The following is a 23,512-nucleotide window of genomic DNA, read 5'->3' as shown; positions in this document are numbered from 1 at the left end:
GTCTCTCTCTCGGCGTTTGGGGCAGCGGCTTTTATACCCTCGGAGTCGAGGGCAAGAGGGAACGGCTTGGGAAGAGTCATCCGATACGGCGACGCTTGAACATGTTCAGGCGTGACGGGCGCGTCCGCCAGGCCGGCGCCGGTCAGACCTCCTCGCCTCCCAGTTTAGGAGCTCCTCTCCCCGGCTGCCGCGCTTTGACAAGCGTGGGCAAAACAAGCACACACACACACGCACGCACGACGGCACGTGGCACTGAAACATGCCTGGACGCGCTTGGCGGGAGGCTTTGCGGCAGCGATGAACGAAGCCGCGGCATCCGGTGCATCCGCGCCGGCTATACCGCGCGCTGTAGGCGAGACGTAACAGTCTCGAAAGGAGTAATTTTCTATTTTTTGTTCTCTGGGGTCTATCCACATATAATGCATTTTTTCTTAGAAGAGATGAAATTAGGTTCATTTCGTTCATTAGGTTATGAATTGTACAGGCACAACATGCGTAGTCAGTTGTGTTTAGTTTTTGTAAATAATTTTCTGGGATGGAGCTCATTTGTGCAACTGTAAGTATGTACATTGTGAATATCTTCCGCAATCAGGATTTTAAGTTATTTGTGTAAAAAGTTGTAAATATGGACATCATGAACGTTTCCCCCGCACAGAGGGATACATCTCATTTGTGTAAATGCATTCGTGCCTTGTTAATATAGACATTTTGGTTTCTGAGCAAAATGTGCATGAAGCGAGTCGTCTGTAATAACGAATCACGCACAAAAAAAAGGAAAATACTTCGTACTTGAAGTCTACAACTGCACGTATAACTAGTCTACAAGGAATTGGAAATTATATAAAATCTCAGAAGTTTGAAGAACAGTGCTCTGGTCACAAATAACTTTATAATAACGAGGCACATGAGACACAAGTCGCTGTCTCTAGGTGTGGTGATGTGTGTACTACTAAGGATGTTCACACCGCATTAACTGCTAGCATACATACCACAGTTGAAAGGTATTGAATGCGGCTTTAAACGCAGCACACGCGGTAGAGATCGTTTTTTTTTTCAAGGCCATTCATACAACACATCAAATTGGAAGGCGCATTGGCTCGCCACCCAGGCTCTGCCACAGATGAAAGTACAAAAAGAAAAGGCCATGCCTCAGCCGTTTGCATTTTGACACGACCTCACGCCGGTGTACTGCACTCACAATATGGGAAAGGAATGATCCGGTTGGGGCAGTAGAGCTTTTTTTTTACTTTTCTACGCGCATTAGCGCCACAAAAAAAATTGGCTTTAATGGGGTGTGCATTTTACCCTGTCCTTTTGTCAGGATGAGTTTCCATAATTATGAGGCGTAATTACAGGGAAATTTGGTTCCGAGAAAAACTGTCCGTAATTAGAGTCGTCCTTATAATCGGGGTCGCATCCACGGGGCACGACTGCAATTGTGAATATATTTCCCAAGCAGAATGGTACATGTTATTTGTGCCATTTATTTCAAATATCAACATTGCGCACATTGTCCGCAGGCAAAGGGAGGCATGTTATTTGTGCAAATAATTGTAAATATGTACATTGTAAATATGTTCTTAGGTGCACAAAACTGAGTAAATTTTTAAATTTACTTTTGTGGACCTTTTATCTTAAGTGTGGGAGGTATGTTTCTTCCTTCCCTTGGACTTTCTCGTTACGGTTCTTTTTTTTTGTGGGACACAAACAGTGCCAGTATGGAAATATCGTTTATTTGGGGAAGATTTCAGTATACCATATATCAGCATATAGGAGCATGTAGGCAGACAATGGTAGGAGTGCGAATACAGTAGGTATTTTTATCTCAAACAGTGTTGACTATACAGCTATAGTGATAGCTACAACTAGTACGCAGTTCTTTGTTTGCGTGGTGTATCGTTTAATGCTTCACAGTATTTTTTATGGTTTATGAGAGTTTAACGTCCCAAAGCTACTCAGGCTATGAGGGAGGCTGTAGGGAAGGGATCCGGAAATGTCGACCACCTGGGGTTCTTTAGCGTGCACTGCCATCGCACAGTACACGGGCCTCCAGCATGTCGCCTTCATCGAGATGCGACCGCCGCGGCCAGGACCAAACCTGCGTCTTTCCGGTCAGCAGCCGAGCGCTATAACCACTGATTCACCCCGGCGGCTTTTTACAGTATTATGAAGCAAGCTGCTGCGATACACGTTTCAGCATGTGTGTGTACAGGTAATGCACCCTGCCGCGATGGCTCAGTGGTTAGAGCACTTGGCTTCGGTGCTGGAGGAGTCACGTTCAATCCCTGTCGCAGCGGCCGCGTTTCAATGTAGGCGAAACTAAAAGACGCCAGTGTGTTGTGCGGTGTCAGCTCACATTACGGAACCCCAGGTGGTCAGGTCAAAATTAATCCGAAGCCGTCCACTACACTCTTAGTCAGGTCCGGCTTAACGCAGCTGTTAGAAGCGGCACCTTCGGGAGCAAGGCATGCGCCTTTACATAAGCGGTCGTGAACGAAGAGTTATGCGTCCCGCCCATTAAGCAGCCGACGAAGCCTGGAGTGTCTCAATATATGGACCTCCTTCACCCCGCGACGTCACGAAGATGCGGTGGCGCTGATGTTAGCAGCGACTTTCGCATGGTAGGCAAAACAGGTTCCGCTTGCCCGTGCCTACCGCAGCTGCCGCAGTTGCCGGCGGCTGCTTCAAGCCTGTGCACTGCAGAAGCAGCATATATTGACCAGCTGCGTCACTGCTGGATCCGCGTAGTAGCATAAAAATATTAAATTAGCCTCGATAGGTTTCTGCCGCATAAATGCCGCATTCGGAAACTGGCTAACAGGCACTGGGCCACGGTAGTAAAGCGCGAAGTCTGGGAGTCTATAGGCACTGCCACTCAATGCACTTAATACCATGCAAGTTACTGCGTTCATTCACCTGAACTTCAGGATAGTAGGCTGATAATTGCTCAAGGAAAAAAAAAGACATGTAGCTGCACACGTACTTATCACCTTGAGCTGGGGTGCTCGGGGCGCCGACAGGTTCACTCGCCCCCAAGGAATGCGTTTTGTGACATTTAATATTTACTTGAAACTGTTTCTTGATATGACGACGTAATTATTTCATTCGAGTAGAAAGAAGTCTGGTAAGTTGTGTCAATCTTGCGCGGTTGGTGTGCTTAGAATAGCGTACCTTCAGTGTGCAAAACGCCATATGCTTTTTCATTGTATCATGCATGTGTCATGTTTCATGAGGTAATACATGATCGCGAAGCTTGTTTGGAAAGAAGCAGCCGCAGGCGTGCTACTAACAGACACGTGGCGAGATTGAGAGGGGACGCGGCATGAAAAGTGTTTTCGTTATTCATGCATGCGCGGCGGCTGCGTTTTTATGGAGGAAAAACGCTAAGGCGCCCGTGTGCTGTGCGATGTCAGTGCACGTTAAAGATCCCCAGGTGGTCGAAATTATTCCGGAGCCCTCCACTACGGCCCCTATTTCTCTCTTTCTTCTTTCACTCCCTCCTGTATCCCTTCCCTTACGGCGCGGTTCAGGTGTCCAACGATATATGAGACAGATACTGCGCCATTTCCTTTCCACCAAAAAACCAATTATTATTATTATTCGTGCATGCTATATGTAACTAAACTTGACGCAAATATGAAATTCCCACGCTAGTTTCAGTCATTCCTTTTATTTATAGCTATACCTGGTGCAGTTCTGGGTAATTATAATTAACACCGTCGTCAAGTCCCCCAAGGTCTCAAATAATTGAGTAGATAGTGCGCAGTTTTTTTATGCCAGCATGTACATAAAGCCCTGTTCTGTATGATGACGCGATCAGTTCTTTTTCTATATGATCAGTACTTATGAATTTGCATAGTTACATGAAAACGCTTCTTACAAAAAATAACTAACACAATACTGCACGTGTAGGGAAAAAAATCGAGAGATTTATTACGCTCCTCAACGTCTCAGGAACAGTTTGCGACAAATGGAATCATTTGATTTTCATGCGAATTACGAAGGTGAGTGATCCAGTCGCAGAAAATGTGAGAGGTCACAAAACGAACCTTAAAGTTTATTCCCTCGTTTATGGCATCTTCACTTTCGCTTTGGTCAAAGAAATGCGGCACTGAAACCAAAGAAATTACCTCACAATTTTTGACGACCACACTTCTAAAAAACGTAATTTATAAATTTGTACTCAATATTTTGCTATAATTTTTCGTCACGAAACTAGACTTCAGGGCTAGGAAAGAAAACAATTCTAGAAATCAAAAATTTTCACCAAATCGACCAACTTAACAAGAGGACAAGTCGGCTTGGCTGGTGCGTGGTCATGCGGCTAAAAACAGCGCTAAGCGAGACAGGAGATCGGCCCGGGACACGACGCTGTCCCCACTTTTCGCGCAGCGCGACACGTACAGTATGTCAGCAGACGATGAGCGCATGTCTGCTCCGACGAAACAACGCCAGCACTTCCCCTCACTACTGTGCCGAAGTAAAATCATTCCGGCTAGTGCAGAGTGTCAAAACTTGTTTTATTCAATGCCTAGCGGATAAATAAACGGCAGGAACGCTTTCTACATGTTTACTACTAACCATATATACAATACAGTGGCAAACTATTTCTCTTTATAGGCCGCACGTGGACAATGCGAGCTCGTGTACTTCGACAAATTACTAAGTTGGAAGCATCGACCATTGCTATGTTTCGCAGAAACTGGAAACGCGCCTACAAGCCTTGAAAACCCGCGCTCAACACCTATCCGCGACGCCACTCCCCGACCTTTTGCCTACCACGAGCTCGCTAGCGACTGTAGCGCCACATCGTTTGTTTACAAACATGAAGGAGGTCCATAGGGTCCCTCCTACAAACGGCGTAGTTCTCTTTCGCGCCGCGCAGAAAAAAACGGGGGGCGACAAGGTCAAGCGCCGACGTGACCGCCGCTCTGCTAATGCATGGGGTCGGGGAGGAGGACTGGCGCCTCAGTGGCGGCCCTGGCTTCCTGCAGCCGAGCCCGGCCAAAACTCTTTCCATCTACAGTTTTCACTCAACTCAAACACTCGCAGTCGTCGTCTTCTTGTGGCTACGTGGGGGGAATGTGCTCGATTTCTGCCACCCATATCACGGGGGCACAGCTTGGAGCGGGGATGGGGAAAGGGGATCTGGGGAGGGGGATGTCCGCTTGCAACGCGCGCTGTCCGTGGTGTCCAGGAAGGCAGGTCCCCGCAGCAGCAGCAGCCACAACTGGGGAGGGGAGGGTGAACGGCACGCACTGGGAGTGGCGCGCACGTGGGGGCTGAGCGGGCGGCGCAGCCTTTTTCGGGCCCGGACGGCGGACCATGTGAAAAAGGGGAGCGCTTTCTTCAGTCCGCGGGGTTGGCGGCGGACCGGGATTGTTTTTGCTCTTTCTTGCTTGTAAGTCTGTCAACGTTTCCTCGAGCGCTCGTCTGGCTCGCTATCCGGAATGAAGTCGACTCTGTTCGATGCTGGCGCCTTTCCTTATGGCGCGCTTTTCGCCGTATTTGCATCTCGAGTGCAGCATTGTGTGTCCTTTTCGTGTTTCGTTCACTGCGTCGTCACTCCGTATTTGCTGCACTGCGTCGTTATTGTGTGTTCGAACGCGTCCGCATGCGTGAGTGGCCGCTTTGCTTTGTCGTTTCTACTAAGATGAGTGAAGTTGCAAAGAAGGCGCTCAGTCACGAAGCGCCCGCGTCACGTTTTTTGGGCTCGTTGAGACCAACCTGTATGGAATATTGAACACGCTGCCCCCTCTCCCCCGTGTGGGTAGCCAACCGGAACATTTTACTGGTTAACCTCCCTGCCTTTCCTCTACCACTTGTCTCTATCTCTGACCACCTCAACTTGGCGCTAAGGAATAGGTTGTCCCAAAAGGTCGCCACGGAAATTAATGTGGGACATCATGATTCGGCCCCGTACACAGTCGGTATGTAATGTTTTTCTTTTACCGAAACCTACGAGCTAAGTGGGCTTTCGAACTTGCCCTTGCGATGCATTTCAATTTGTTACGATTCCCTACGCAGGATTCCTGAAGGCACTGTTTGGAAATAAGCGCCGGACGTTTCGAAATGAACGTGAAAAATTGAGAGCTACGAAGAGCGGCCAGGGAGCCACGCAAACAGCGCAAGTACGCTGGGGGAGAGAGTGCGCGCGGATTGTCCGCTGCATTCGTGTGAATGCTCGACGTCCGGACCGACTCGCGGATGCTTGGTCACGTGTCACGATAACCACCATCCGCGATCCGGTCCGCTCGTCTGAACCCACCTTGCATAGTTTCTCCAGCATGGAGTTTCCAACATGGAGTATAAGGTGGGTTCAGACGAGCGGACCGGATCGCGGATAGTCCACGCGGTATCCTGAGACGTCACCAAGCATCCGCAATTCGGTCCGCACGTCGAGCATTCACACGAATGCAGCGGACAATCCGCGCGCACTCTCTCCCACAGCGTGCTTGCGCGGCTCCGAATACTCTGCTACCCAGAGTTGCAACATGGACGCCCATAGGAAATGTCGTCTCGCTGCACTGGCTATAGTCACTGAAGTGTCTGAGGGCGGCGAGGAAGCCTTTGCCGCTAAAAAGCGGCTATGTCGGACGATGCCATGGTTGGAAAAAAAAGTGCCTGGGCGTGCAGAAGCTGCTGTACGAGGAGCTTCCTTATTGCGACCAGGCAGAGTAGGAACGCTTGGTGCGACTGAGTCCAGACCAGTTCTACCAGATACTGGCTCGGGTACGACTTCGGACTGAGCGACAGGACGCCACCATGCGGGTATCCGTGCTTGCTAGGAGGAGGCTACAAGTGACGCTTCCTTTTCTTGCATCCGGTGGGTAATACCTGTGCTACATGGGCAAGTTCGAATGACATATGAGTCGAATGGCATTCGAGACTTGGAATGGCATTCGGACTCGACGGACTTCCGCGGCGCTACACGACACTTTCCAAGCGCATTTAAAATTTCCTCAGCTCGTTTTCAGTGTACGATGACGACGGCGGCGGTGGTCACACTAGTGTGACAACGACACTGTCACGGTCAACAGCAGCATATATGATGGTAGTGGGACAAGTTTTTGAGGCCAACGACACCGAGGAATCCGACCGGTGGACGGTCAGCCTTCATGTCCTCGGCAGGCCGGCGGCTGAGCGAAAACACGCTGATGAGGCGACGGTGTGAATATATTCGCCCTTCTACCTTATCCATATTGTTAATAAGCGAAAGGAACGGGTATATTTCACATGTGCACACTCGAAGACTCACCAGCTATAAGAGCTTGCCAAATTAATTTTAATCGACGGCGACTCCCTTCCCTTCCGCGACGACTATGCCTAGCGAGTCCGCAGGGTTACGTCTGTGAATTCGGCGGTTGTGAAGAGCGAATTCACAAGTTTTAGCGAAAGCAAATGATAACGAATGTAGGTTTGACAACAGTGATCAGAAATCAACTATTGCTCACATCGCAGGGCGCGCATACGATGAACGGGAAGCGCCGGTGTGACCCAGACTGCAGAGCGGTGCTTTACGGCCAGCAGCAGTCGTCGCCTTTGCTATTTTGTGGATAACAAGTTATGCCGTTTCAATTACCGCGAATGGTCACCAATCATACTTCTGAATAAAGCAGTTTAAAATAAACTACTGAACGCGTCGGAGGAAGTCTGGATAATTAGCGACAAGCGCCGGTCGTACGCGATGTCAGCAGCCCGGCTGTCAAGTGTTTCTCAGGCGAGCGATCGTATCGGCGCTTCCTCCCACAGATTGTTGCACTCCGTTCACAAGCACGGGTACAACCTGTACAAAAGAGATGAGCTTATTTAATAGAACTAAGGCGCAGAATGCGTTTTATGTCATGAAAACAAGCGCTAGTTGTTCGTAAACAGCGATGTAAACAACAGTATGAGTGCAGCCGTCCTCATCGGCGCACTGCTGGAGAAATTTCATGCTCATGCGGTAAATGTTCATTGGTGTACTATTACCTTCAAGCTCTTACGTAGACAGAACACGAGCTATTTGCTAAGCAAAGACCAGGAAAAAGCGAGTAGCGGGTATCAAAATGAGCAGCCACAGAGCCGAAAGCAGTCGCGCGGCTATGGGCGGGGCGAAGCGATGGCGGCGGCAACGCCTATTGGTCACTTCGGGCTCTGTTCGCGTTTCGAAGGCATTCCAAACTGTGGAATGTCTCCACGGAGCTCCGTCGACTCGAATGGCATCTGAACCGAATAATGCCGTCGAAAAATGTCGTGTTCGGCAGTCGAGCCGAATGACATTCGGTTGCAAGACATTCGAAGCGCCCGTGTAGCACGGGTATTACTTTATCTCTTCAAAAAGCAAGTGTAGTAGTAACAAGCTGTATAAGGGATCCCAGTCTGCAGCTGCTTTTAGACGTGGCAGTTTCTTTTTTAAAAAATGTAGAGGAGGCGGTCACTTACGGCCCGCTCACAATTGCGAGTCACAGGGATTGCGTGACCGTTTCGGTCGAAAAACGATGGTCGCACGCTATTCGATTTCCCAGATTTGCGACTGCGAGTCTCCAACCGCTGACTAATGAGCGGCGCCGTGGAAGTAAATGGAAACTTGTTCCACATCCAGCTTCTTGTTGCCGCCAACAGTCAGATCGACAACTCTTGATCCGAACGAGGCCAACTCGGGAAAGCGACTTGCAACGTCAAACGCCAGTACAGTCAAGCCGCCCCCTGGACGCAAGCGACAGCCGGTCGCACGCCCTTCGCGATCAGCAAGTGTGAATGGGCCTTTAGTAGGCAGCTGGTAACCGCATTTTTCTTTTTTCTGTGTGTGCAGGAGAAACGCAGTGTTCGCTGAGCCGCCAGTTTAGACTTGGCCACTCTACAGTGAACTCCATATTGGAGGAAAGCTGCTCAGCGATATATGCTGAACTAAAATGAGGCGTTTTGAGAACGCCAAAGGGTAAGGAATGATGAGAAGTCGTTATAGAAGAATTCGAACAAAAGTGGCAGTTTCCAAATTGCATTGGCGCTATAGACGGGAAGCACGTGTGCATCGTGAAGCCGAAGAAGTCGGGGTCGTTGTTCTTCAACTATAAGAAAACATTCAGTATTGCGCTTTCTGCACTTGTTGATGCGAATTACAGGTTCAGATACGTTGATGTTCGTGCTCCGGGGTCTCAAGGTGAGGCTGGAGTGTAGCAGACCACTCCGCTGCAAAAAGCAATTGACAACAAAACAGCAACGCTTCCAGACGCAGTCAAGATTGGTGGCCAGACAGATCTCCTCAATCCCCCAGTCATTGTCGAGACGATGCCAAACCGCTTCCGGTTTGAGAGGATTCCACACATTGTGTTGCAAGCAGAACCAAACAGCGCATCCTTGTATGTTGCCACCGCATGTGTGCTTCACAACTTTCTGGCTGCTGATCCCGTGCAACCAGCCGAAGCCGCTCCTGAGAGTAGAGTGGGCACTTTCTTTTCTGTTCTGCCATCAGGGGGCCGGCTTGGGGCTATGGCATGTTCACAGCGTGATCGCCCTTCGGACTACTTTACTGGTCGAGGAGCAGTGCCATGGCAGAGGGACATGGCATATACTGATTGATCAGCAGAAAAGACTGCATGGTGATTCTCTTGCTCGGGCTGTTTTGGGTGAATTGATCTGATCTGCCTAACTGTACACTGATATGCAATGCTTTCCTTATGACAGTTCCTGTTGCTGTTGTCTTTTACGTAATTTTTCTCTTAAAAATCAATGTTTCATGCAGCGCCGTTCTGATTTCTTAATTTTCTATAAACTTTACGCGTTTCCTTCCTCATCTACCTTCATCTTCCTCTATCCATACCATAAGCACAACACATGTTAACATATAACGCCTGCGTGTTTTCAGATTCTCGCGTTTCTGGAGTATTACAGCATCCTTCGTAGGGAATTTTTTCATGTTAATAAGCTTAGATTCACTATACTGGCTCAATTTTGTTCGAACACAGAATGAAGTTGTACATATGAACAGTGACAACTCTTTTTATTGACTTGTTGTAATGACTGTAATGTTATAGTTGTAAGCAATAAATTTCAGTGTATACTCAATGTATATTTCATTTAAGAAAGCAGCGGTCATACTGATTTGTAATTTTATTGCTTACAAATAAAGCACGGCAAAGAACTGAGCATCTATTACAGCTGTTTATACCTCCACTCATCTGAAGACTCTGCTTGGCCGTCATTTTCTGCTTTATTAGTGATGTCCCTCTCGCACAGCAACCTCTCCTTCAGTTTTCGAAGGTATACCTTGCAACCATTCTTCCAAACGTTCCTGCGGAATCTTCTCCGTCGTCTTCAACAAATTATGCTTCGGCTACTTTTTCCAGTGCTTCGGTACGCTGGACCATCAGGTCACTCGCTTCCCTTCTTTTGCTATCGTAGGCAGAAACCCCAGGTGGCCGAGGTGGTTGACCAGCTTTGCGGCTGTGCAGGTGAGGTACGGGAAACTTCCTCTTGAGCAACTGTCTCCTGAGCAGATGCCCCTGCTGCCACTTGGTCAGCTTGGGGCCACTGCTGTGTAGGTGACGTTTGGGAGGGGTCAACTTCAGTTGTCGTCTGGCAGCCGGTGTCTCGTGTGGTTTCACCGGGCGGCTGTGTTAAAAAAAATGTTAAGATTTTTACTGCGTTAAACCTGTCATAGTGTGAAAGCACTGCCTTTGTTTTTGGCAATGGCCCGGCCAAATTTCGTTAATGGCCTAGACGAAATTTGGAGGTCACCATCGCGTTGGGCACGGTCAGATATGACTGGACATCGATTTTGGTCAAAATCGGCCAAGGTCAAATTTCGGGGGTGGCCCAGGCCATATTTTTGAAAGTGATTCAGGTCAAATTTGGAGGTCACCATCGTGTCGGGCGCGCCCAATTATAGTTCGACATCGATTTTGGTACAGTGCGGTCAAGGTCTTATTTCGGGGGTCGCCCGGGCCAAATTTTTGGAAATGAGCCGTGACAAATTTGGAAGTCACCATCGCGTTGGGCACGGTCAATGATAAATATCGATTTTGGTCGAAATCAGCCACGGTCAAATTTTGGTGGTAGCCCAGGCCAAATTTATAGGTAGTCATCATGTCGGGCACGTCCCATTATGGTTGGACTTGGATTTTGGTCCAGATCGGCCAAAGTTAATTTCGGGGGTTGCCCGGGCCAAATTCTTGCCGCTTGGCGTCAAAGTTGCTATGGTAAGGAGCGCTGCACGAGCAAGATACGCATTCAACATGCAAGATTTTTGCTGGGCTCTTACGATCGTATGAGTGTTTTCGCACTAAAACCTGTGTATTGGAGCTCGTGGATATCGCATTACATTTTTTTAAAGAGTTACTTAAGATGCGGTACGTGGTCCCAGTTGCCCTTGCGCCATTAAAAACCTAGCATCATCATCATCAAGATGCGGTACAGCCTTTTTCACTCATTTCGTGCTAAATGAATGGGAAAAATTACTTTTCCAAACACTTCAGTGATCAATCTTGATTGGTCGTTCCTTGCGGCATCCATGAACGCCGCCAAGCACGAGTAAAACCGCCACTTGCCAGCGTAAACTTCGTCGGTGCCCTGGCCGCTCATCGACGCCCTCAATTTTTTTGCGTTCAATTCGGAACGTCGCGCGCTTATTTGCAAACAGCGCCTTCAAGAGTGCTGCGTAGGGAATCGTAACAAAGTAAAATGCATCGCAAGGGCAAGTTCGAAAGCCCACTTAGCTAGAAAGTTTCAGTAAATATAAAAATAAAAACATTACGTACCGACTGTGTAGGGGGCCGACTCGGGATATCGCACATACTTTTCCGTAGCGATATTTTGCCATAATCTATTCCTTAGGGCGATGTTGAGGTAGTCAGTGTGTTCAATGTTCCACATCGGTTGGCAGCTTTCAACCAGAGCTAAAAATGTGACGGTCGCTAAGTCACTGAGCACCTTCTTCCCAACTTCACTCATTCCAACGCGCACAGGCTAAAAAACGTGCAGCAAACACAGAGAGAAATACGAAGAGAACACAAAATGCTGCAATAGGGCGAAAAGCGCACCAAAACGAAAGGCACCAGCATCGAGCAAAGCCGACTTCATTCCGTAGTGACGTTCACGTCACGTGGCTTGCGGACAGCGCTGACGCGCCCGGACCATCCGCGATCCTCTGCGCTCGTCTGAATACACCTTTATCGATAGCATGGCTTCTCCACGCGTGCTCTCCATTGTTAATACTAATTGGTTTTTGGGGAAAGGAAATGGCGCACTATATGTCTCATATATCGTTGGACACCTGAACCGCGCCCTAAGGGAAGGGATAAAGGAGGGAGTGAAAGAACAAAGTAAGAAAGAGGTGTGCCCGTAGCGGAGCGCTCCGGAATAATGTCGACCACCTGGGGATCTTTAACGTGCACTGACATCGCACAGCACACGGGCGCCTTAGCGCTTTCCCTCCATAAAAACGCTCCTCCATTGTAAACCTCCATTGTCAACCGTCTTTATTGCGCTCGCAGAGCAACGTTTTTTTTTACAGTCGCGCAGGGCTTGTCCCGCCACGGGCATTTTGTTTTTTCGTAGCTTTTTCTTTTATTTTACCTTCCCGCCTTTAGGAGACGATGGACCAAGTCCCCGCTAACCTCCGCGAGCAACTTGCCGGCCGTCACCGCCACGCGGGCACTGTCGGCTGCACACGCGCGCTGCAGCAACTCTTCGCTCAAGCCAGCCGCATCATTGAGCTGCAAGCAGAGGCACGTCACGTCATTTTCCGCTACTCAGCGCCCGCTTTCCCCCGAAAGCAGCCCTGACACCCCTTTTGCATCTGCTACAAGCCTGCCAAATGCAGCTTCCGAAACCATCGTCACCACCATACCCGTGGAAGACGGAGAGAAAAGCTCCATCCCATTGTTGCAACCAGCAACAACGCTTTCGTCTTAAAAGGAAACAAGCACCCCTGCAGCTATGGGCGCAACCACATCACATGATCACAGTACAATCCTGTACTGGACGTCCGACCCCGCGCCGATCGATCCAGCAACGCCAAATTTAGCGGACCTATCCCCGATTACAACCCAGTCAAACACCGGCGGCTCAGAACCCGCGCACCAACCACAGAACTGCCACAAGCGATACCTGACACTAGCAACGCAGCGCCAGCCCAACCCGATCAAAGACAGGGAGAGACACCCAGACAACACCAAAAGCTCCTCCAATGCCCCTTGCTCCAGGTCTAAAGCACCCGACGGTGTCCAAAGCGAATGTCACGGCAGCGTAGGAAAGACCACCGGAGCACACGCAGTCGTTGTCGAGGGCGTTTTCCCTGCCGAGGAGTATGATGCAATACCGGCGTGGGATGGCCACACCCAACTCTTTTCCGCAACCAACGCTGCCTCTTCGAAAGCGGCAAAGACCCCTCCTCCTCCGGCGCACCCGAAGGGAAAGAGCAGCAGCGCATCCGGCAGGCCCCGCACACCGGTCTCCCTCGTCGGACCAATAGTAACGGGCGCTCCCCGGCCGCGTCGACTGCTAGCCGAGCGAAGAGCACCGGGCTTCATGCTGGCCCTGTCGTCCGTTTCTGAGCGCTCGAACAAGAACCAGCTGATCGTCAACGCACTGAAACTGTCTTATATATACCCATTGGTGCCAAAGCCAACTCTCTATCTGCAACCAAAGACGCCATAGCAGCTGAGCTCTCTAAGCTCCCAGAAGTTCAGGCTGTGCGTGTCAATCATCGCCGCAATGCGGTTGCAGTGGACACACCCACCGGAACCAACTTGTGCCCTCTCCTGGATCAGGAGGAGGAGGAGGATGAACTTTATTTTTGTCGACCAAGGTAGCAGTTGGTGTGGGGTTATAGCCCCATCAAGTGACCATGAGCCCGTGGCGTTCGGCAACTTCTTGGGCTCTTGTCACAACCCGGATCTGTGTGTCCGAGTCTGAACTGAGCAATGCGGCCTCCCACTGGTCTAGATTCGAGAGCTGCAAACCTCGCGGAGGGGAGCCCTGAGGGCACGCCCAGAGTATTTGGGATAGAGTGGCATGTTGGCCACATAGTTGACAGGAGGGAGAGTAGACCCCAGGGTATATGCGGGCAGATATCGCGGGGTTGGGGGAGGTGTTCGTTTGGAGTTGCCTCCACGCAACCTCTTGGAGTTTGGTGAGAGAAATATGCGCGGGGGGATGCAGAAGTCTACCTAAACGGTAGTGCATGGTTATGTCATGAAATGTAACCACACGATCTCTTGCCGTCCGCACGACGGGCGACGACACATCCCGCTCAACGAATCCTCGGGCATGATTGTGCGCCGCCTCGTTCCCCGGATGGGGTGAGTGCGCACGGACCCAGATCAACTGGATCGGGCGGATTTGGTCCTTGGTGGAGCGGAAGAGACCCGGCCTTTGGCGAAATTACGAATCCCAGATTCAGAGTCGCTGTAGATGGTTTCTGCAGAGGTGGAGACCATCGCCAAGGCTATGGCCGCCTCTTCGGCCTCTTCAGACGATCTGACGGGAATGCAGCACGCAATCAACGGCCGTCCACAGTAGCTTACAACCGCGAGCGAAAATGCATCGCGATCGTAGTATTCGGCGGCGTCGACGTAGACCGCTGTCTGATCTGTTAAATACTTTTTATGCAGAGACTTAGCCCTGTGCTTGCGGCGAGCGGCATGATGCACTGGGTGCATGTTTTTCGGGAGAGCGTTAACGATAAGGTTGCTGGATATGGGGTGGAAGCTGGGCCTTGTCGGCGGCGGTCGTTTCGAAGCTTATTCCAAGCTTGTCGAGTATGTGACGTCCCGTGGAGGTGTGGGTGAGACGCTCATACTGAGCGGTGAGATGTGCTTCCGAGAGCTCCGTCACAGTGTTGTAGACCCCCTAATGACAATAGTTTATACGTGGGGGTCCGGTGGGGGAGATGGAGAGCAGCCTTGTATGCCTGTCTAATAAGGCAGTCAACGCGGTCCCGTTCCTGGCAGCTAAGGTAGAGAATAAGGGAGGGTATATATGAGGCGACTGATAACAAACGCCTGAACAAGACGTCGGAGGTCAGCCTCTCGCATGCCTTTATGTTTATTAGCAATGCGCCGAATTAGACGAATGGTCTGCGAGACAAAGACTGCGAGTTTAGCCAGTGTCGATGTTTCTCCGACTGCTCTGGATGAGAAGCCCCAATACCCTAACGTTGGATACTTCGTGTATTGGTTGGCCGCTAGCAGTAATGCAGATGGGAGGATGGCCGTGGAGGCCGGGTTGACCCCGAATGAGCAGCAGCTTGGACTTCTCAGGTGAGCACGAGAGGTCGGCTCTGGCTACGTGGCGCTCAGTGACATCCACCGCTTGTTTAAGTGCGGATTCAACCTCCGCATCGTTGCCTGTTGAAACCCAGAGGGTGATGTCGCCTGCGTATAAGGTATGTAATAGCCGGAGGATGGCGTCTAATTTTGAAGGTAGCGTGAGCAAGGCGACATTCAAAAGAAAGGGGAGAGAACGGATCCTTTGGGGATGCCATTGCTACCTAAGGTTATAAGGTCAGAGAGGATATCTCCTCGGCCAAAGCTAATTTCAGCTGTACGACCAGAGAGGAAAGTGCGTATATACTCGTAGGTACGGTGACCAGGATTTCGTAGGGAGAGGTTAGCGAGAATAGTTCCATGCGAGACATTGTCAAATGCTTTAGTTAAATCAAGCCCTAAAAAAGACTGTGCCCGCTCTGGTAGAGGGGCACAGTATCTCGAGAGAGAGCTGGAGCATAATGTCTTGCGTAGAAAGATTTGAGCAGAAGCCAATCATGGTGCGGGGTAGGAGATCATTATCTTCAACATAAAGATTAAGACGGTTGAGAATGACGTGCTCCATCAGTTTCCCAGCGCAGGAAGTGAGGGAGATGGGGCGGAGGTGTTCGAGAGCTAGTCGTTTTCCTGGCTTTGGTATGAAAGTCACGCGTGCAAGTTTCCATGCTGCAGGGCTTTCACCCTCTCTCCAGCAATCATTCATGAAGGCAGTGAGAGCCTCAATAAACGGGTAATCTTAATTACGGAGAGTTTTGTTGGAAATGCCGTTCGGTCCCGGGGCAGAGTTAGGGTGGAGCTAAGTGAGGGCGAATCTTACATCAGCCTCTGAAATTTCCACATCGAGGGCAGGGTTGGCCCCACCCATGTAGGGGAGGGGGAGGGTTCGGGGAAGTAGTATTGAGGTACCGGACACGAAGTTCATCGAGGAGATCCTGGTCTGAGCCGGGGTGTTGATGGACTATGCGGAAAATGCTGTCTCGTTGGGATGTTTTGCAACCGTCCGGGTCTAAAAGGTATCGGAGAAGGTGCCAGGTGCGGCTTAGCCCGAGCTGGCCACGCATGTTGTCACAAACGACCCCATTGCTGGATAGCCAATGAGAGATTGTGCGCCTCAATCTGTTTGTCTATCTGAGCTTTTCGACGCCGAAGCGTTCTATTGTGGCGTTGTTTTCCAGCGGTTTTGCATGCTTTCGAGGGCCTGTCATTGGTGGAGGAGACGGCTGTCTGTACTGGATTGATCAGCCGTGGCAGGTGATTCCTGAGTAGTAGCAGAGACATCTGCCTGGAGATTGGAGATCCGCTCGTCCAGGTTATTAATCCGGGTAGGGGCGTTCTGAGCACGTAGGGAACGAAACTTGTCCCAATCTGTGATCAGGCTCGGGCGACCTTTCCGATGGTACGGGATGTGCTGAGGGTGGTCGCGAGGATATAGTGGTCACTGCCAAGGGTATTTCCAGTGTTACTGCCCTCCTGCAAATACGATTTTGTTCCCGAGGCACTGCTGGACGCTGCGGGTGCCTCTCCGATGATAGCCTACGTCGTTAAGGGTGGGGGGCGGGGCGGGGGTCGGAGCGTCAAGCGACCCTATTCATTCCCCGTATACACTCGGGGGCTCTCGCTTGTACAGTGGAGCCACTTCAGCGTGTGCCGGCGTCCTGCAAAGGTACGCAGCTGGAAAAGAGCGGCGGCCTTACACGTCCCCCCCCCCACCCCCCAAGAGTATAACCGAGCTTGCTTTCAGCTCGTTTATGCTTACTGACAAAGAGGCCGCAACACTTTCACTTCACCAATGTCAGCCCTCCCGGGGCACAGTTTCTCCTGGGTACTCGACACTTCGAGAACCAATCAAAGCAATAATCAATAAAAAAGCTAAAGCACAACATTGGTGCATGCTGCTGTACAGTTCACTGAACGGGCAGCAACATCATGCACTGCGCAGAGTCCACATTCGAAGCACACACAAAGCCGCATTTTTCATCACTGTTCACAGGTCTGTGCACAACACTCACGGGCACAGGCTCCATGCAGACGCCATGCGGAAGTCTCTTCGTAAGTGCGCGACTTCAACACACGGCATTCCGCTCACCGAGCGTCGGTTGAGTGGGAACATTCACGCCTTGTCTAGGCTGGCATGGTGGTACCGCTAGACCCTGACTCCCATGTCGAGTTGGGGAGCCTGGATAGCGCATCTGCGTTTCCACTCTTGGTGCCTTTTCCATGTTTCACCGTTATGTTATAACGCTGGAGTGCCAGCGCCAATCTAGCCAATTTTGCGCCCGGTGGAGTGCACGTCGTCAAGTATGGCAGGGGGTTATGATCAGAGACGACATTGACCACGGCACCAAAGAGCCAATAATCGAACTTCTTCAGAGCCCATATAATTGCAAACGCTTCGCGCTCTATGGTCGACCATCTCGCCTGAGTCGCGTCGAAGCGAACGCTACAAGGTCTTTCTTTGCCCTCTTCTCTCATTTGTGCCACGCAAGCCACGGCAGCCGTCGCTGATGCGTCAGTAAAAAGCCAATACGGCAGGTGAGGTTGTGGAGTGCTCAACGCCACTGTTCTGCAGAGAGAGCCTTTTAGCTCTTCTAATGCGCTCTGCGCATCTTCTGGCCACGGGATCAAGCTGGGTACGCCCCGCTTGGCCAAGGTCGTTAGGGGGCCAGCTATTTCAGCGTATCTAGGGACATATTCTCTATAATATCCACACAGTCCTAGGAAGCTTCGCAGTTCTTTCTTTGTGTTAGGCTGCACTAAGCCTTTTATGGCGGATATCTTCTCAAGGTCAGGTGCATGTGTCCTAGATAGCGAATGTGAGGCTGTCCGGCTTGACATTTTTCGGGGCTAGCCTTTTGTCCGGCTCTTCTAGGACCCAAAAGATAGCATTGATGTGCTCTACGTGTTCCTGCCAAGTATTGGAGAAAATTGCTATATCATCCAGATATGCAGTGGCGTAGGCTTGGTGCATAGATAGGAGCGTATTGACTATTCTTTGGAAGGTCGCTGCAGAGTTCTCTAGCCCAAAGGGCATGACTGTCCACGCATATTGCCCCTCATGCGTCATAAATGCGGTAAGCGCTTGGTTGTGCGGGTCCATCAGTACCTGCAAGTAGCCACGCCTTAAATCCACTAGCGTGATAAACTGCGCGCGGCCGACCCGAACAATTAGCTACTGGGAGTTAGCCATCGGAAACGCGTATGAACGAGTTCCTGCATTCAAAGTTCGGTGGTCAATACGCATTCGCATCGACCCATCTTTCTTTCCCACGCACACAACTGGGTGTGCAAATTCACTTTCTGCAGGATAAATTAATCCTAACTTAAGTAACTCCTCCACTTGGCGGCTAACTTCTTTCTTGAGCAGTTCAGGCACCCGATAAAGAAAAGCTTTTTTTTTCGGTTTGAACCCTTCTAGCTCAATTCAGTGTACGCCTACTTTTGCCAGTCCCGGCTTGCCATCGAAAAGTGAGCGGTGTTTTGTGAACACTCTTCGCACTTCATTCTGCTACTGCTCCCGCAGGTGGGCTAACTTTTCTAATGGTATTAGCTCCTCGTCTAGTAGAGGTGGCGAAACTTGTGGCGCGCACTCTACTTCCCCAAACTCATGATCTTCATCAAACACCACACCAATATGGCTCACCCTCGCGTAGTACGGTCTCATTCGGTTAGCGTATACCACTGATCTTTTCCTTGTTCTCTACACTGTACGAATGTTGCCTCTCACAAGCAATTACTGTGACGGGACCAAGCCACTTCGGGGCCATCTTAGTGGCGCGGTCTGTGTCAAAAATGAGCACTTGATCGCCCAAGTTAAAGACATTATTCCGCGTCCTTCTGCTGTAGGCTTTTGCGTAGCTAGCCTGTCGCGCCGTGCTTGTGAGCCCAGCCACACTGGCCGCTAGCTCAAACTTCTCCCGTAGCTGCTTCAAGTATATAGCCGGCTCCTCCCTTAGCGTCGCTGGTACACTGACTTCTCCTGCCCACGTTTGGCGAAGAACAGTAAGCGGACTTGTCGGGTTTCGGCCATACAAAAGCTGAAAGGGTGCTACGCCCGTATAGTCGTGGGGAACTTCGCTGTAATGCCACAATACAAAAGTGATCAGTTTATCCCAATTATGCGAGTCCTTTTCTATGACATGAAACAGCATATTCTTTAGCACCCGATTCCACCTTTCCACGGCGCCATTGCTTTCCGGATGTTCCGGGGTAGAAAATCTAGGTGAACAACCTAACTTTTCTAGCATCAGCTGCGTGAGTTGAGCCTTAAAATTTGTTCCCTGATCCGAACAGATTGTCTGCGGAATTCATGTTCGATTGAATATTTCTAAAAGGGCGTCACACGCAGCCCTTTCAGTTAGGGAACGAAGGCATGCGAATTCTGGCCATCTCGTGCATAAATCGACAAGGCACAGAGCATATTTGTGACCCCTTCCAGATGGCGTGTCAAGAGGCCCTATGACATCCACGTTGACAACCTGAAAGGGGTGTTCAGGCCAAGTCAATGGGGTGATGGGTACGTTGTCAGTGTGACGCCGGTCTGAGCGGATTTGGCATCCATGACAAGACTGGCAGTACTCTGAAATCTCCTTTTCCATACCGGGCCAATAGAAGTGGTACTTTATGCGGGCCTTGGTCTTCCTTGTACCCAGGTGTCCACTCCACAGCGATTCGTGCGCCAAGGACAGAACTTCCTTTCGTCTTTCTTGGGGAAGCACCAGTTGTCGCAATTTAGTACCCGCTATTGAGTCCCAATGGTGTAGAATTCCCTCAGTAACGAACATACCCTCCTTTCCGTGCTTAGAATTTTCCCATGCCTTCCTCAAGCTCTCGTCAGCGAGCTGCGCTGCTCGAAACATTTCTCGCTGGCTAGACAGTGAAACTGCATCTTCCCTCTCAGGTGGCTCTGCTTCCTCTCGTGGAACGTCGTCATTTGGCGCCCTGCCAACTCGCATGCCAGTGCCTCACAATTCTGATTTGCCGACATACTGATTGCAGTACTAGTACATGTTATGAACGCCCTATCGCTGTGCTTCTTAAGCAGCTGCCAGTCTTCTGACGACAGCAAACAGTCCACCCCCTCAGTAAGCTCATTGGTGAGGGCACATACTATGCCTATCTTGTGATCGCCTGCGATTGTTCCTTTATGAGATATCCGTAGAGGGATCGTCGCCAATTTCGCCTGAATAGGTCTGCCGGAAGCCGACACTAACTTCACTGTCCCGGATGGTTCCGTCAGCACCTGCGGTAGCATGCTCTCTCTTATTACCGTGATTTCACTACCCGTATCAAGCAATGCCTCTGTGAAGACGTCTCCGCATACAAGCTCCACGAACTGTAGTCTCGATGCGGCTGCCCTTGAATTTTGCATAAGGACTCCCACTTTAGCAGTTAGAACCGTACCTTGGTTTACCGCTGCGTCCTTTACTTCTCTCTCATCTATCATTGCGACCTTGTGCACCTTCTGCCTGTGCCCATATGCTTGTTTCTGGCGCGGCTAATTTCCTGCTACTCGCGGGAAATTCCTAGCAACATGGCCCAGTCCATGGCACTGGTGGCACTTTACTGCGGGCTTTTCAGCACTACCCTGTCTTTGGCCCGTTTGCTGTACTGGCACCGTAATCTGCCTCTCAGCCCGCCCTTTACCTTTTGCTTGCTCGAAGATCTGTAGGGCCTTTGATATTTCTTTACGCTTCAGCCAACCCTCTTCTTCTCGAAGGTGCACATATTCAATGCCCTCCGGGCTGAGGCTTGCCTTAATGCGATCGGACACCATGAGATCGGTCAAAGCCTCTTTTGAGTCTACCTTTCTAGTCTGGATGTAGTACACTAAATACGTTTTTACGAGAGACGCAAACTGAGCCCACGTCTCCTTCTTCCTTTTCGCTGCTTTCTCAAATCTCTCAAGGTACTCAGTCGGAGTGAGTTTTAATTCTTCTAGAACCGCTGTTTTTACAGCCTCATACGCAGTGCATTCGGCTCGGTCAAGGTTACGAAGTATCTGACTCGCTCTGTCAGTGCTGGCAAAATTAAGTGCACTCGGCTACTGTCTGGAACCTTGAAAGTAGTGAAAAGCTTCTCCACCTCCTCAAACCACAGTGGTACATCTGCATCGCATGGCATTCTGTAGCCCTTAAGGACTTTCGCATATTGTGCTATTGAATCTAGGTCTATACGCCGTTAATCATTCTGTCCCGACCCAAGCGGTGACATTCGACCATTCTACAGGCCAAGCTCCATCTGCTTAAGTGCCAGTCGCTCCCTGGATTCAATTCACGCATTCGTAGTTCCATTTCCACTTTTAACTCTATACGGCGAATAACCATTTTTTCTGTATCAGTTCCTTTAGCGTCTAGTGACAATGTCTGTTCTGGTCGCCGGCCTGTAACCTGCTCCCCAAACTGAAATCATCCTCCATAGTCGCTCCCTCGTTCTGATCTATCCCCGTTTCTACACCACCCTCTAGCGATTGCTGCTCCTGGCGAGGATTCGACCTCATTTCATTCTCAGGATTAATAATAATTAATAATTGGTTTTTTGGGGGAAAGGAAATGGCGCAGTGTCTGTCTCACATATCGTTCTACACCTGAACCACGCCGTAAGGGAAGGGTAAAGGAGGGAGTGAAAGAAGAAAGGAAGAGAGAGGTGCCGTAGTGAAGGGCTCCGGAATAATTTCGACCACCTGGGGATCTTTAACGTGCACTGACATCGCACAGCACACGGGCGCCTTAGCGTCTTTCCTCCATAAAAACGCAGCCGCCGCGGTCGGGTTCGAACCCGGGAACTCCGGATTAGTAGTCGAGCGCCCTAACCACTGAGCCATCGCGGCGGGGTTAGATTCGCTATCTTTAGCGGCTAACGTTCTCCAAGTCTCGACAATGGGCCTCACAAACTAACCACCATGTCTGCTTCCACAAAACGCAAGAAATCCCACTCACCCAGCGCAGATCTTCTGTTGTCTGCCACCCAGAGCACGGATGATGCATCGGTTCCACCAGAGTTGGCAGCAGCCGAGGTGGAGGCGTCCCTTGACAGCTCCTCGCTGCTCCTTGTCGTATGGCCTGTGGTTGTTACTGCGATGCCTGCCCTTGATGATGAGACGTGCCGAAGCCTGTCGTGCTGCGCCAGTAGAATTTCACAGGTCGTTCGTTTCTTCGAGGAAGGGGGGGGGGTCGGTGCATCAAGCTACCCTATTCATTCTCCGTATGCACTCGGGGGCTCTCGCTTGTACTGGGGAGCCGCTTCCGCGTGTGCCGGCGTCCTGCAAAGGTACGCAGCTGGAAAAGAGCGGCGGCCTTACAGTTCTCACGGGAAAACATCCCTCAGCCCCGCTGAGCCGCGCAACGACGCCCCCAAAGACAACAAAGACGCCATCATCGCCGCTCTTTCCGCTGCTGTTAGAGCCCTCGTGGACTACCTTCCAGCTGTTTCACCGGCACCCCAACTGTGCACCGCAGCTCTGGCTGCACAACAAGCCCTGAGCCAACATGCATGCTAACCACCCAAAAATCCGGAGGCCGCGCATAAGACAGTGGAACTGCCGTTCCCTGCGCCGCCGTCACGCTGAACTGGTGCAGCTCCTTCCACGATTCGAGTGCAACATACTTGCCCTGCAAGAAGCCTACGCCCCCACAGCGGAGGAGCTGAAACTACCTGGCTTCATAGGATACAACGGCCCAACCAGCTGCGCACTTGCGGCCTGCGGCGCAGCGCCATGCAGGGATTCATCGCACCCACCTTGATGCCCCCCACCCCCACCCCCCACTGCCGTATATGTCCGGAACACTGTCGCCCATGTTGTTGTTCCTGTTTCGGATATCGTCAGTGACGTTGTGGAGTGTTGTGCTATTATTGTGCGCTTCCGCAATACCGACACAAGCGTTGCGAGTGTCTATGTGTGCCCGGCAATGCTTGGGACGCAAGTTTCGTCAGCCAAATCGCTATCCGCCTTAGCAACGATACTGTGATATGCGGCGACTTCAACGGCCACCACACCTATTGGGGTGGCGGCTATATACATCGAGGACGTGAACTTATGTCGGCTGCTGAGACATCTCAGCTGAGCATCATAAACAGTGGCTCCCCCACCCGTGTTCAACGAGTAGGGCGCCACAACGCTATCGACCTTACAATGGTGTCCGGAATGTGTGCGTACGCTTGGAAATGCGAACCTGACACTTAGGGCTCCGACCACCTTCTAATCGGCCTCGCTGTGACCGGGCAGCAACAAGAACACACCGGAGGACGAGCCAGCAGTTAACCGAGCC

General features: G+C 50.8%; 2 pseudogenes; both read right to left on the bottom strand.

Moving 5' to 3' along the window:
- Positions 1–16,113, bottom strand: part of LOC144127261 (sentrin-specific protease 1-like) — a 31,013-nt pseudogene extending 14,900 nt beyond the window's left edge.
- A 1,256-nt stretch (positions 16,114–17,369) lies between these two features.
- Positions 17,370–22,961, bottom strand: LOC144127245 (uncharacterized; annotated as a pseudogene).
- Between the last annotated feature and the right edge of the window lie 551 nt (positions 22,962–23,512).

The sequence above is a fragment of the Amblyomma americanum genome, chromosome 1, assembly GCF_052857255.1.
Source record: "Amblyomma americanum isolate KBUSLIRL-KWMA chromosome 1, ASM5285725v1, whole genome shotgun sequence".
NCBI lineage: Eukaryota > Metazoa > Arthropoda > Arachnida > Ixodida > Ixodidae > Amblyomma > Amblyomma americanum.
Note: the sequence above shows the minus strand (reverse complement) of the source record. Positions and strands in the feature narration are given on the sequence as shown.